We start from the raw sequence: 15,246 nt of genomic DNA, 5'->3' as shown, positions 1-15,246 counted from the left end.
TTGGCTTAAGATGAACTTGAAAAAAGCAGTAATGAGATGAAAGTGAAGAGAAAGAAATTTCATACTCAGAAAGTTCTGAAGTTGATAAATCAGCTAAAAGGTGGTTTCCAAGGAGAATGAAAATCAATGAACTAAATCTCTCTGCAAAAGTCCTTGAAATGGGGCTTCCCTGGTGGCGCAGTGGTTGAGCGCCCACCTGCCGATGCAGGGGACGCGGGTTCGTGCCCCGGTCCGGGAGGATCCCGCGTGCCGCGGAGCGGCTGGGCCCGTGAGCCATGGCCGCTGGGCCTGCGCGTCCGGAGCCTGTGCTCCGCAACGGAAGAGGCCGCGACAGTGAGAGGCCCGCGTACCGCAATAAATAAATAAATAAATAAATAAGCTCTTTATTTTAAAAAAAAAAAAAAAAGTCCTTGAAATGCCCAGATCCTATTACTTAATTTTGACTTTTCTTGATTTTCATATTGCTTGTTGAATATCCCTTAATTTGCATATGTAAGTACTGAGGGTCTCCTCAGTGTGTTCTTTTAGAAAAGAATATTATGTCTGTAGCTTCATTCATTAACGTATAGTAATACAAATGCTCTGAGACCCCAGTTAAATAGAAGTCAGTGTTTGTTTACTCTACCTTTGGTTATAGTGAACCACTCAAAGATAATCCTCTACCAAGAGATCCAGAATCCTTCTATCAGATATGGGATCAGCCTCGGTGGTACAGATTTGAACTTATCTGGCGCTACAAAGATGCACAAAGATACTATTATATTCTATATACTGGAGAGCTGATCCTACCAATAAAAACTTCTGGACACTTTTGAAAATTGGTTCCTCCATTGCCAGTGGCTACCAGATTTATGAAGTCTGTCTTAGTTAGCTCAGGCTGCTATAACAAAATACCAAAAACTATGTGGCTTATGAACAACATCAATTTATTCCTCACAAACATTCAGTCCACAACAAAGTCAGTTTATGGTAAGTCAGTATACTGAATCTGTTACTTTGACCCTCCCTAAGAGCACCTAGAATTCAAGGCTCTTGGCTACTGCTTTAAGGCTATTTTGTGCCCCTCTATTTATGTAAGCATACTGGTTATTGATTATACATTCATTTGATAGAAATGGTGGTTCACATGTGCATGCCCTTTGAAAAATTTTGTTACAGTACTACCAGGAAAATTTTTCCATACAAACATTGTGTTATATTCCCTCTGTTGGAGAAAAAATTAAGCCATGTTAGCTTGAATACATATTTTAAGCTCAAAATACCTTCTTAGCAGTATTTTACATTTTGAGTTAACTTACTGAAATTTTTTAACTTTTTATTTTAAATTGGAGTATAGTTGATTAACAATGTTGTGCTAGTTTCAGGTGTACAGCAAAGTGATTCAGTTATACATATACACGTATCTATTCTTTTCCAAATTCTTTTCTCATTTAGGTTGTTACATAATATTCAGCAGAGTTCCTTGAGTTAACTTGCTGAAATTTAAAAGTTGCTACTTAGCCAGTAAAAAAGGTCTCTTAGAAAAAAGGACAGCACGAATATTTGTTTTCAATGTTTAAATGGTAACTATGATTGTAAGACTCAGACATTGAATTTATGTGATAATTGATTCCACTGCTATTCAGTAATGGAACTTTATGTTGGTTCTTCCAAGCCAAGGAAAACAAATAAAAGGGAGAGGAGTGAAGTAATCGAAGTCATTACAGGGTAGGACCCAGAGGAGCAATAGCATTGTCGTCATCAGTAGCATCCCCTGAGAGTGTGGTTTAATAGTGTTTAATGTCAAGAGATACAAAGAATATGCCTTCATGAAGCTTATGGTCTACTTCTGTACACAGCTCAAACCCTTTTAAAATTTTAATTGCTTTGCTTTCCTTTGGATAGCTAGAAGTTCCAAAGAAATCACAAAGTCGGAAATTTTACATCCCAGAAAATGAGAGCCAAGAATGGAAGAGGTGCTTGAATGATGTCTTAAAACGCATCATCCCTCGGTTTCCACGAGGAATTGGTTCTAGGACCCTGGCAGATACCAAAATCCCCTGATGCTCAAGTACTTTATATAAAATGGAGGAGTACAGTCCATTTGCAGTTGGTTGAATACGTGGATGAGGAACCTGGGGATGTGGAGGCCTGACTGTATGCATAACTGTAATGACAATTATATTAATAATTTTGAAAATGCCAAAAATCTACTGAGCACTTCCTGTGACTTCAAAACAGCGTTCGGTACTCAATGATTTAGCTAATATAATCTCATAACATCCTTGAGGTAAATATTTTCTCCAAAAATTTTCCAGAGGATAAATGTTGGGAAGAAGGAGGATGGGTAGCCCAGTGTACATAGCTGGGAAAATGTAGACAGAGCCCAGCAGTACGGAACACCTCTAAAATATCTTGCCTCAACAAACGTGATTTTAGAAACCCCAAATTATTTCCATTATCAAATTTATAAGTTTCTGAGTTTGCATTGTGTCCTCTAGAACACAAAGAAATCACTGGAGACAGAGTTGGTGATTTCTTTCTTTCTGAAGCAAAATGGAGTAACTCATCCCGACACTTCTGCCTTCCAGGAAATGTGCCTTAGTTGAGGTAGATATTTGTTACTCTTCCTAGAGTTCCAGGGAATACTTCTTTCGGCATCATAAATATAGTCATTAATCCTTCCACCTGGTTTGCAGTGAAACATTCATCATAAGCAACCCACTATCCTGTGTGATGTTTAAATTATAATTAAATAAGGAACATTCAGAGGCCATTTGGGGTGTTAAGATAAAATTCTTCACAAATATATTCAGGTATACAGTTTAGAAGATAAATAATATGGAAATCTTAAAATTTTATAATGCATTTATTCAGTTCAGCTGAACAAAGCAATGCCAGACATGACTCATTAAGCATAGAACATATTGTCAGCAGGAAAAAAAGGAAGTCATGATTCAGTTTGGTGTAAGTGGGTGATGTAACAATGTTTTGGCACTTACTGGATAGGCTTTTAAACATCCACGGCATGTGGGTTTTAATTATTTTTACGGTGTTCATGCTGTTTAACTTTTACCAAGCTGTGATTTCAGTGTGAAATTTCCCTCTCTGCCTGCTCAGTGCTCGTTCTGAATTGCAAACAGGTGCAGAGAGCTACAGCTGCAATGCTCTTGTTTTTGTTCTTTTCATACAAATTTAACCACCAATTTTTTTTTTATCTACCTCTTCTGTAATACTTAAGAAATCCACCATCAAGCATGTACGTGATTAGGTTAGGTTCCAAATATATTCACAAAGCAAGTTAGATGCATTGTCACAACTCCCTTGGAAAAGGGGGTCAAGAATCTTACTTCTGATCCTTTCCTTGAGCTCCAAAAACTCATACCCAGGTGCCTGAGTAGATGCTAAATTTTCCTTCGAAACAATGCAGTCTTAATTTGTTTCAATGTTGGCCTGTCCACATCTTCTGAACAGATAACTAACTGAATCGCAAGGTAATGTTTAAAAGCTATTTTTATTCAGCTTTGAATTTCTCTTTACACATGTTTTAGGGTCTAGCGTCCTGCTTCATCTAGCTCCCTACTTCTGCAGTCTCCTTCATACACTTTTACAGCCCACGTTTAGGATCAGCTGAATCCCGGGTTTGAGGACAAGCCTAAGCTCAGGCAAAAGGGCTTCGGAAAGCCATTCTGAAACCCTCCATGAAATCACCCTTGCTGGTGATCGACTTTTCCTTGGCATCCCAGTTCTAAGCATTGGCAACTAGGTTTCTGGCTTGCTTCCTTCCCTTTTTTATCTGCCATGTGCCCCAGCCTCTAGGGTTTAGGGTGACTACAGTCCAACTGTCTGTCATCTGATGTTACTGCATGCCGCCTGCTAACAGACCATCCTGACATTCCTGCCTGTCTCTGAGGAACTACGTGACAATGTGAGCATCCCTGTCCACATGCTTGCCATGGATGAAGGGAAGGTCCTTATGCCCTTACACTGGGCACTCTCTACTGCTCACCTGCTGTGCACCGCTGTCCACACCCTGGGGTCTCAATGGGTTATTTTTTTGCCCTCCCATTTTTTTTTTTTTTTTTTTTTTTTTGCGGTACGCGGGCCTCTCACTGTTGTGGCCTCTCCCGTTGCGGAGCACAGGCTCCGGACGCGCAGGCTCAGTGGCCACGGCTCACGGGCCCAGCCACTCCGCAGCATGCGGTATCCTCCCGGACCGGGGCACGAACCCGTGTCCCCTGCATCGGCAGGCAGACTCTCAACCACTGCGCCACCAGGGAAGCCCTGCACTTGCATTTAGATGCTCTTTTGCCTGCTGAAACACAACTCTTCCTGGTTCCACCCCTCTGTTTGTGGACCCAAGCAGCAGCCCCAGCCTTGTGGATGACAGAATTCTGGGTGCTGGTTCTATCATTTTTACCGTCTCAGAGCAGTTATCAAATCATATCTAACAGACACAGTTTCTCCTGGGCAAAACTCCTTTTGCTCACATGCTATGTGGCCCTAAGTAAGTTAGTTACTTTATCTCTCAAAGCCTGAGTTTCCTTATCTATAAAGTGGAGATAATAAACTTTAGTCACTGGTTTACATGATTATTAAATGGTACGATTCATATAAAAATGTAGTAAAGTTTTTGGCAAATATTATATACCCTCAAATATTAATTACTTTTCCATTCATCTTAGGTATGACATGAAATGTAATGGAAGCTAAATTGGAACCAAAAAAAAGGAAAGTAAAATTCTACTCAAACCATTTTTTTCTTTTCACTTCAGATAGTCATCTTAAATCCCACTAAATGAAAAACAAAACCAAAGAAGGGAGCCCCAAAATCTCAGCAGCAATGAGTGGAACTGTGGTTTATCCATATTACAAAACAAACAAAAAAAACTTAGTAGTTTGGGTTACAACAAACAAATTATAATTGTTGATACTGTTCCAAATCACAATATGGTAGTTTAATTTATACAGAAGTCTATGTAGCTTTAGGGATTTTTTTTCTTTTATATGGATTTAAACACTCCTGGCTCTATTGCTGGGAGGGGTCTGGCTAAAATTTTACTTTCTAGATGACCAGATAAAATTATTATCTGCAACTAACAAGGCTGAGATCTCAAAAGGGGTTGGACTTGGTAGTCTGCCCACTCCTGCTTCAGTCAAGATTGAAACACTCAGTCTTTGTGAAACGTACTGTAGAGGATAAGTCATCCCAGGGCAAGGCCAAGCTTATAAGCCATAAGGATTTTCCAAGATGAAGGAGGTAGAGAGTGTGGGATGAGTAACAATTTCTCCTTATAGAGATTTAAGGAAGTGGATACTTTGCCACAGCGGAGAGGCAGACCCCCGGGGTCGGGGTGAGGGGGAGTCACACACTGTAGTTTCTGAATGAGAAACTTTCTTCTAAACTCTTGGGATCTCATCTGAAGCATACCATTTTTAAGTTCTCATATCCTCCATGGCTTGGAATCAGAGTGAGTGAAATGATACTCTCCAAACCTTGCATTTCCAGTGTCTGAGGTGGAAAACAGGATTAAGGTTGAGAGGATAAACCTTTTTTTCAAAAGTGTTTTTGGTCAATAGAGGTCAATAGAATATTTTGCTTGAACGGTCACAGATTCCAGAAAATGCTGACTTTCCATATTACTATAAACAAAAATGCCCATTAAAAGCCAAAAATAAATTATATTTTGGATCATCTACATCACTGCTTCCCTCTACGGGCATAAATAATTAACAACTGCTCAAATATCAGTTTAAAACAAGCCAACAAAAATATTAAATGCCAAGCAGATACTCCTGCCCGCCTGCACACACTATTTCAGTCCCTAATTTTCAGTCAATAGAATCTGTATCTGGCAAATGTTGAAGCCACACCATGTGAATATTATACCTTGATTCTAGGATGTATAACTGATAAATCTGCATTCCACTTAGTTTACCTAACCCCCTCCTTCTCATCCTGGGCAAGTTTCCCTCCATTTTATATTCTTAGTTTTTTAGCTTCTAAATCATCTTGACTGTTTGAAGTCATTTCTTTTTTTTCTTGTTTCCTCAGATGCTTAAAAGAAGTGATAATATTCATATTACCAGATGAATAAGGAAGACATTTTCTAGGTTTCTAACTAGAAATGAGACAGTCCCACATGTTCTTATTTATCATGAAGTAAAAGTAGTAAATGTTCTGCAGATGAAACAGGGAATTCTGCTAGCTACCACGGACAAATGGTCTAAGCAGATATTTTGAATATATGAAGTTTTAGCATATTTGCTTTGATAAAAAATATCATTGTGTACATTTCCTATTGGATGAGTTTACATAAGGCAATCCTGAGATTAAATGCTTAAATGTGATAAAATTCACATTTAAAAGGGAGATGTGCGACAACAAAATCCTATGAGAAAAAATAAACATAGTAGCCAAAGGAGCTCATCTGAAAATCAGAGTTGGGCCCTTTAAACCTCCTGCAAGTGAAACACAATGGGAGGACATTTTTCCTTTTATGTAGGGAATGTGAAAGCTATATAATTAAAGTCATACCAAAATTTATGAATCGAGTTAGAGAAAGGATAGAGAAAAATGAAATAGGTGATGAAATAATGGAATAATGGAAATAATGGAATGCTATACTTTTAAAACAGGCTTGACATTAGGAGATATATAGAGATATAGATATAGATACCAGACATGAAGAGTGATCCCTAACTAAAGAAAAGGTTGGTCTTCTTTTATAAATTGTATATGTAAAGTAAGAGCATACATTGTCATCGACTGATAGTATCATTTCAATTATGTGTCCTAAAAAAGGACATACAGTGATAAAAATAAAATCCTCCTAAAGAGAGATAATATTGATTTGAACGGAAAATCTCTTTTAGGAAATGTGTTACTGACTGCATTTATTTTTCCAACAGAGTATCTTTAGAAAATAGGGAAAATTTGCAACATTTACCACAGATTCATTCATGCCTTCAGCAAATGTCTTGTCCCTTTTTATATGAAAGAAGCTATCGGTTCTCATATACTTATATATTGATATTTAATGTTTGTGCATGTGGAGTTTTTGTGAATTTTAAAATATGTCCCTAGATGCTAACTTCCAGCTATTTAGCAGTGACATCAATTCCGAGAAACTAGTTCCCCCAAATCAGAACAGTTTAGTGTTCTTGTTTATGATTCCACAATTTGTCCATTCTGAAAAATCTGGAATTGTGGTTAATCATGTCCTGTTCCTAATTAATGACTTACAAAGACTGATTAATACTTTATTTGGAATATAACCTATCATGATTTGCCATCCTCATTGTCATTAGTATCATTCATACTCAGAACGAGGTAGATATAGCAATTAGAGAACTCATGTGGATTCAGTATGTGAAGTGAGTACTGGGAATGTTCTCTAGGTCGATGGAATTCATGGTCAAAATGGCATAGAGAGTTAAGAAGACAGCAGGTTGACCAGAAAAGTCATTTTGTTACAGTGAGTGAGGATAATTGCTTCAATCTCAGAAACAGCATAAACTTCCTGAAGGAAAAATTAGTAAACTCTCAAAGTGCTTCTAACCTTAGAATCCTAAGGTTCTGTGAATAATCAAAAAGTAATTAGAGGGGTTTTTTTTTTGCTCAATCTATAGTTCTGAGTTTATCTGAATTATTTCACTGACTTTGAATATAAGAAATTTTAGATTTTCAAAAGTAAAGGGCAGTACACGATAATGCAAATTAATGGTTCAAAAGTCACAAGAGTTACAGTTAAGTTTCTTGCTCAGTTCTCTCTTTATACAGGCAGAGGTTTTGATGAGTTTTGTTCAAATTTTAGTCATTTATCTCTGATTATGTAGTCTTTCAATTGTTTCCTTTTTATTCTTTGTTTATCAATTGCTGAGCAGAGTAAGAACAACTTAGATTCAAGATACTGCTTTCATCTGGAAGGGAAGAATGAAATGAGAATCTCAACAAGCTGGAAAATTTTACAATCACACAGCAACAACAATTACTTTTTTTACTGCATTTTTCAATTGGAAAGAATGACACAACATTGGCTTAGAAATTGTAAATGAACCTATTTCTTTCCATATCTGTAGAAGACTCAACTGTCAAAAGAATTTTTTTTTTAATTCTCATATTCATTTAGGAAGAAAAGGAATTTCCAGCCTGAATCTACCACCACCTATAATATGAGCTCATCTCAGCCCAATGGTAATTTCTCTTCTGTGCAAGAAATTTCTCTTGCTGTGCAAGAAATCTCTCTCGCTCTCCCTTCTCCACCCTTTATTCTTCTCCCAATTTCTTCTTTAATTAACATTGTTCCCGTACTCTTTTTGCCCTATGTTCCTTTTTCTATGTTTAAACCTAAGAACTACCAGCAGCTTTGTTTCACTGGTGACCAAAACGATTTTCATTCTCTGAATGGATTGACTCAAAGAAGTTCCTCAAACCTAGTCTGAAGGACACAGAGAGTATGAGGGGGTCCCCAAGAGGAAACCTCCTCTTCAAGCTCAGCTTAGAACAAAGCTCTCAGCCACGTGGCTGCTGCCAGGAATCTTTTCGCTCAGCTTCCCACTGACGGCCGCTTCTCATCGTTCAGCTCTCAACTCAAATGTCCTGTCCTCAGAGAGACTGTATACTAAAAAAGATCAGAGTTCTAAAATAAGAGGGAGCAAGCTTAAGAGTGGAACTGGGAAGAGGGTCCCCCCAGTCAGCACTGATTTGGGGGGAACAAGCATATCTCAAATTGCAAGACAGGTGGTCAGGAGACTGGGGTCTGAAGCCACTGGCCCCAGGCTGCCAAGCATCTGAGCTCACCTGGAGTGAGCAACCATCCCCAAGCCACGATCGAGCCTTCTCGCCCACTCCTGCCCACAGGCCCATGATGTGAGGTGATCTGGATCATCAGTGAAACAGAAGACCTCCAGGAGGAAACGGGAGTCAAAATCATACAGTATATTACCAGAATTACGGGAAAAAACACGTGATCCTCCCAACTGACGCAGGAAACGCATTTCACAAAATCCAACAACTCTCGTGATAAAATCACGCAACAAACTGGTAATAGAAGAGAAGTTCCTCAATTGGATAAAGGGCATCTATGAAATCGTGGCGTCACGGAGCAGGGCTGAAACTATCATGGGTGGGGAAGTGAAGTTCACACATGTAAACAACTCTGTTGAAGAGATTATGCTGTAATAAATGGCAGGGAAAAGCAGTCATGCATTGCAAGCAGAGGTGAGGTCAAGACGAGCGTGTTTACAGATATTTCTTTTGTTTGAGCAGGAGAGATTTTAGAGAGTGTCTGCATGCTGGTGAGAGTAACTGGGCCCAGCAGGTAAAGTTGATCATGCAGAAGAAAAACGGGAGAGTACGGGAGCAAAAGACCTTGAGGAGATGACGGCAGGTGGTTCCAGGACATACATTTAAAGACTGGCCTTTGAAAGCAAGAGGGCCAATTCCTCAGTTGTATCAGGAGATAAAGAAGAAAGATTAGTTGTAAATATGAGCAGTTGTGAAGATGAATAGGAAAACGGGAGATTTTATGTAATGGTTTATTACTTTTTCATTAACGTATGAGTAAACTCTAAGTTTTGAGTATGACAGTATCCCAATAAAAAGATGGCATGGGAGGTCAAGGAGAGAGGAGAATGCAACACTTGGCTTGGAAAGAGAAAACTTAGCTTATAAGGAATGGAATACTGAATTATCTGGCAGTGCTGAGAGCCCAACTAATGCTTCAGATCAGACACTTGAAATTAAACCAGCGAGTACCACTGTTTGGGTTTTTTCTCACTGTGTCCACCTACCTGAGCGTGGGCATAGAGGCCATGGGGCTGAGTTCATCTAGGGTTGGATGTTGCAAGGCAATTATGACCATCAGAATGTGGGACAAGTGAACTGACAGTTTTTTCAAGGGAAGGATTATAGCGATGGATCAACATACTGAGCAGTACCCAAAATAAACAAACAAAAAAAACTAAAAAAGTAAACGGCTATAAAAATCTACAGTGAAAAAACTGTTTGGAATCAAAGGATTGTAGGTCATGATGGAGTTGACGAACTGCTGTAGCTTGAGTACCTGATTGCACAAGTGAATTGGAAGGGTGAGAGTTTGGGGTTGAAGAGAAAAAGAAAGTTTGCATTCGAGATTTGGGAGGTGGAAATTTTTTATTGAAAAAAAAAAAAGCCAAGTGCATGACCATGGAAGGAAAACACTGGAATTGAGGTCAAGAAACTGGAAGGACAAAATGTAAGACTGGCATCGTCATGAATGTTGACAAGAAATGGGTTGGAGGAGGAGACAGAGAACCAACAGCCAAAGTCTCCAATGAATGAATAAATGTCCAAAGAGTCATAGGAAGACAAAAGTGAGAAGGTGGGCTTGGGGATATGTCAGGATGGCATGACCTCTGAATGTGTGAGCAAGGGTCTGTGAAATAGGTTTAAATAGCAGTGACCTGCAGGTGATGATCGATGATGGTGGGAGATGAAGCGAGAAGGATCGTCATCCAGTCTCTGGTCCCAAACAACATAAAGTGTAAGAAAAAGAAGTTCATCTACTTGATTTGTCTGAAAAGGAAGCAGTGACTTTAGAGAGCGATCCAAATTAATTAAGGTGAAGAGGTTAAAAGATTTAAGATACAAGAAAATTAGTTGCTCACACACCAGGAGTTTCAGAGCCACTGCACGAGGATTTGAAAAGACGACAAGGACTGGAGAATGAGTTTCACTGAGAAATGTATACATGTGGATGAGACTTCAGGCATTAATGGTTGACTAGGGGGTCTTCTACTTCAAACCCTAAACCTGCAGTTCATCCTAACATTCTCCCTCTTTCTTATCAGCCCAATCTGATTGAGCACCAATTCTCATATTTCTCTGGAAGTTATCCCCTCCCTTTCATCCACATTGCACTCTGTATTTCTCCCATGTTTTCTAGCCACAGCTTGTTAACTTATATTTCTGCCACCAGCCTCAAACTCATTCCTTTAAACCCACATTTGTTAATCAAGATCTTCTTAAAGCATTCTGACAAGAAGGATGCTATTATCCCTAGTTAGCAATATAGCCACTGTTCAAATCCACAGATTCATTCAGTCAACAAATAGTCATTGAATGAATATTATATGGCAAGTATTATCCTAATTTCTGAGTCCCTGTCTTCATTGATCTTACATATTAATTGATTTTTTGCATAGAAATATGATACTACAGTGTCGCCAAGTGAGGGGAAAGGATGTCACTATAAGTGTGATGAACACCAATAATAAGTATCTGTAGGTAATGCATTGTATTTATTGAATAAAACAATCAATTATCAAAGGACACAGATTACCCATGGGGAAAATTCATTAATGAACGGAAATGACTTATGTCACAAAATAAACAACCCCCCAAAAAACCCATATTTGTGTTTCTGACAAGATGATACTTCTTAAAAGTAAATCTGATTAGTTAAGACTTTAATCCTTTTGTTCCTCTTGCTACAACAACTGGTTCTATTTGCTTTTCCCTCAATATCTATTTACAGCAGAAAAGTACATTTGAAGATAGAACAACCAAAGTAAAATGCAAAGAAAGCTAGTTTATAAAAACAAGATCCAAGGGAGAAAGTTTACTTTAGCCAAGTAAGGGATTCATGACTCTGGTATCGTGGAAACTAGTAATTCTTTGTCAGCTATATTGTTGCTTAAGGTGAATCACTTGTGTGAAAGTCTAATCCAGGAGAAAATATGTGTGAGAAATGTATTCTTCTTGTCTGTGAATTAAATGAAGCCACTATCATTTAATGGCCCTGTTAACATTTCACGGAGAAAAACAACCACAAATTACATACCTCACTACTGTGTAATCTCACATCATTGCTCACAAGGTAGGCAGGGTGAAAGGAGAGATGGATCAAGGCAAACTGTGTCATCTATGATGGAAAAACTATTTTAGAACTCATGACATAATAAGAAATCTTTGGCAACCTTTCCAGATCCCCAGCAAAGCTCACAGCCAAGGCTTTACTATAAATGTGAACCTAGCATTTATCATGGAAGCAACACAGCTTCATCCTGCATTTACTGCGGCAGAGTTTAGAGATGATAATAACAAAGAATGGGATAATATGTAGGTTGATCTCTCCATGTCTCATCTATAGCCATCAAAACTCCTCTGTCAGTAACAACTATTTTCTTCACTCCCTACCTTGCTCTACAGAGGATATCTGAACCTATACCAGAATAAAATAACTTTGTATACAAATATATGATAATTAATATTAATTGAATACTTAACCATGTGCCAAGCACTGTGCTAAGAGCTTTGCATAAATTGTCTCATGTTATGTTTCCAATAATATTAGCATGGACGAGCTTTCTAGGATCCTTATTTTACCATTACGGAAAATAGACGAATACAATCAGATTAGAGGAACGTGAAAAATAAAATCTCTCAAGTATGCCTCCTTGAGTCAGGAGAAAACATGTCAGTTCCTGGTGGTGAGCTAATATTTTAGTGTACTTACTCTAAAATGCTTTCTCAGGTTGCCTTTCACAAAGAGAACGGTCAATAACTTCAGCAATACCCCCAGAGGAAATTCTTCAGCAGGTTTTGTGAAGCTGTTTCCTGTAGGATTCTTTCATACATGTTTAGGAGTGAAATACAAAGGTCCAACTTTTGTGAGATGAAGAAACTCCCCTGAATTGAAGCCATCTGGGGAAATATACGCCTCAAATTGGTGAATCCAATGACCCTGTTTCCAGCCTCAGCTCACTGGACCCTCTGTAACATGTGTCACTCTTTACTACTCCTTTTCTCTTAAACCTTAAATCCTCTACAGCTTTAGCACCTGTGTTTGGCTTCATAGCCCCCCCTTTTTAAAAATTTATTTATTTTATTTTTGGCTGTGTCGAGTCTTCATTGCAGTGTGTGGGCTTCTCATTGCGCACTTCTCTTGTTGCAGAGCATGGGCTCTAGGCGCTGCAGACTTCAGTAGTCTCAGCACGTGGGCTCAGTAGTTGTGGTCCGTGGGCTCTAGAGCACAGGCTCAGTAGTTGTAGCACACGAGCTTAGGTTTGCGCCATGTGGGATTCTTCCGGACCAGGGCTCGAATCCGTGTCCCTTGCATTGGCAGGCAGATTCTTAACCACTGCGCCACCACAGAAGCCCTGGCTTCATAGCCCCTTAAACGTTAATGTTCTCCAGGGTCCTGGATTCGTCCCTTTTCTCTTCTCCCTCTACACACTCTCTTTGAGTGTCTCTGCCTAGGCTACCTTGTTCACTGCCAACCACAGGCCCATAATATTTAATTCTACACCCTACACCACCAGCTGCACATTCTCTCTCTCTCTCTCTCTCTCTCTCTCTCTCTCACACACACACACACACCATACATTCACATATATCATATATATTACCTATGTATCTAAGTTTCCCTTTCTGCCTTTTTTCTTTCTTTCAATGAATATTTGCTCAGTACTAGTGGTATACCAGTTATTTTTCTAGCCACTGGGGATACAGCAAAGAAATAGATGAGCAAGGCTCTTACAGACAAACAAAAACTGAGGTAATTCAGCACCAGCAGATCTCCATGGCAAGAAATGTTTGGAGATTTTCTTCAGGCAAAAGGAAAATGATAGAGGTCAGAAACATGTATCTGCTGAAGGAAGGAAAAGCATCAGAGAAGAAATAAATAAGATAAAGTAAAATCTTTTATTTTTCTTATTTGTAATTGACCTAAAATGTAAATATTTGTTTATAGTAATAATAGTAATATATTGGGTGATTATAGTATATTGATAAGTGAAATGAATTACAGTAATGTCACAAAGAATGGGAGGTAAGAAGTGGGAAGTCTCTGTTTATAAGGTACCCACACTACACATGAAGTGAATTAGTGTTTTTTGAAGGTAGACATAGAGTAATTAAAAATGTATATTGTTATTCTAGGGAAACTACTAACAAAATTTAAAAGAAGTATAATTGATACACCCCAAAAAAGGATATAAAATGGAATCATTAAAAAATGTTCAACTGGACTTCCCTGGTGGCACAGTGGTTAAGAATCCATCTGCCAAAGCAGGGGACACACATTCCAGGCCTGGTCTGGGAAGATCCCACATGCCGTGGAGCAACTAAGCCCGTGTGCCACAACTACTGAGTCTGTGTGCCACAACTACTGAACTCCACATGCCTAGAGCCCGCGCTCTGCAACAAGAAAAGCCAACGCAATCAGAAGCCCACGCACAGCAGCGAAGACCCAACGCAGCCATAAATAAATAAATAGGTAGATAGATAAATAAATAAATAAAATCTTAAAAAAAAAAGTTCAACTAAAGGCAGAGAAAGGCAGAAGAAGTCTCTGAATAAAAAACGTTACAAACGTGGTTGTTATTAATCCAAATATATCAATAGTCATTTTAAGTGGAATGATCTAAATATTTGGATTAAAAGACAAAGATTGTCAGAGAGGATAAAAAATAATATCCAAATATATGGGTCTTTAAATATAAAGATTGAAAGTAAAGGAATGGAGAAAGATATATCATGCTAATACTAATCAAAAGAAAGCTGGAGTAGCTTTATTAATTTCAGACAAGATGGACCACAGAACAAGGAAAATTATCAAGAATAAAGTGAGGGCACTACCTAATGATAAAGGGGGCCAATTCTCCAAGAAGACATAACAATCTTAAATACATATACACCAAACAACAGAGTGCCAAAATATGTGAGGACTAAAAGGAAAAACAGAGAAATCCACTATTATAGTTGGAGATGTCAACACTGCCCTGTTAGTAACTGACTGATCAGACATGCAGAAAATCAGTAAGGGGGTTTTTGACCTGAATAGTACCATCCATCAACTTGACGTAATTGACATTTATAGAATACTCCATCCACCAGCTACAGAACACGCACTCTTCCCAAGCTCATATGGAACATTCACCAAGATAGACCACTTTCTTGGGCGTAAAACACATATTAAGAAATGTAAAAGAATAAAAAACATCCAAAGAATATTCTCAGATCACAATGGACTTAAACCAGAAATCAGTAACAGAAATATAGCTAAAATACCCCACACATTTGGAGATTAAACAATATACTTCTCAATAACACATGGGTCAAGGAAGAGGTCTTGAGAAATTAGAAAAATTTTTGAAGGAAATGAAAAGGAAAATACAATTTGTTAAAAAAAATTGTGAGATGCAGCAAAAGCAGTGCATATCAAGAAATTTATAGCATTAAGTACATTTATTGGAAAGAAAAAATGATCAAAATCCATCATG

This window comes from Globicephala melas, chromosome 13 (assembly GCF_963455315.2).
Source record: "Globicephala melas chromosome 13, mGloMel1.2, whole genome shotgun sequence".
NCBI classification, from domain to species: domain Eukaryota; kingdom Metazoa; phylum Chordata; class Mammalia; order Artiodactyla; family Delphinidae; genus Globicephala; species Globicephala melas.
The sequence above is the reverse complement of the archived record's forward strand: the minus strand, read 5'-3'. Positions refer to the sequence as shown.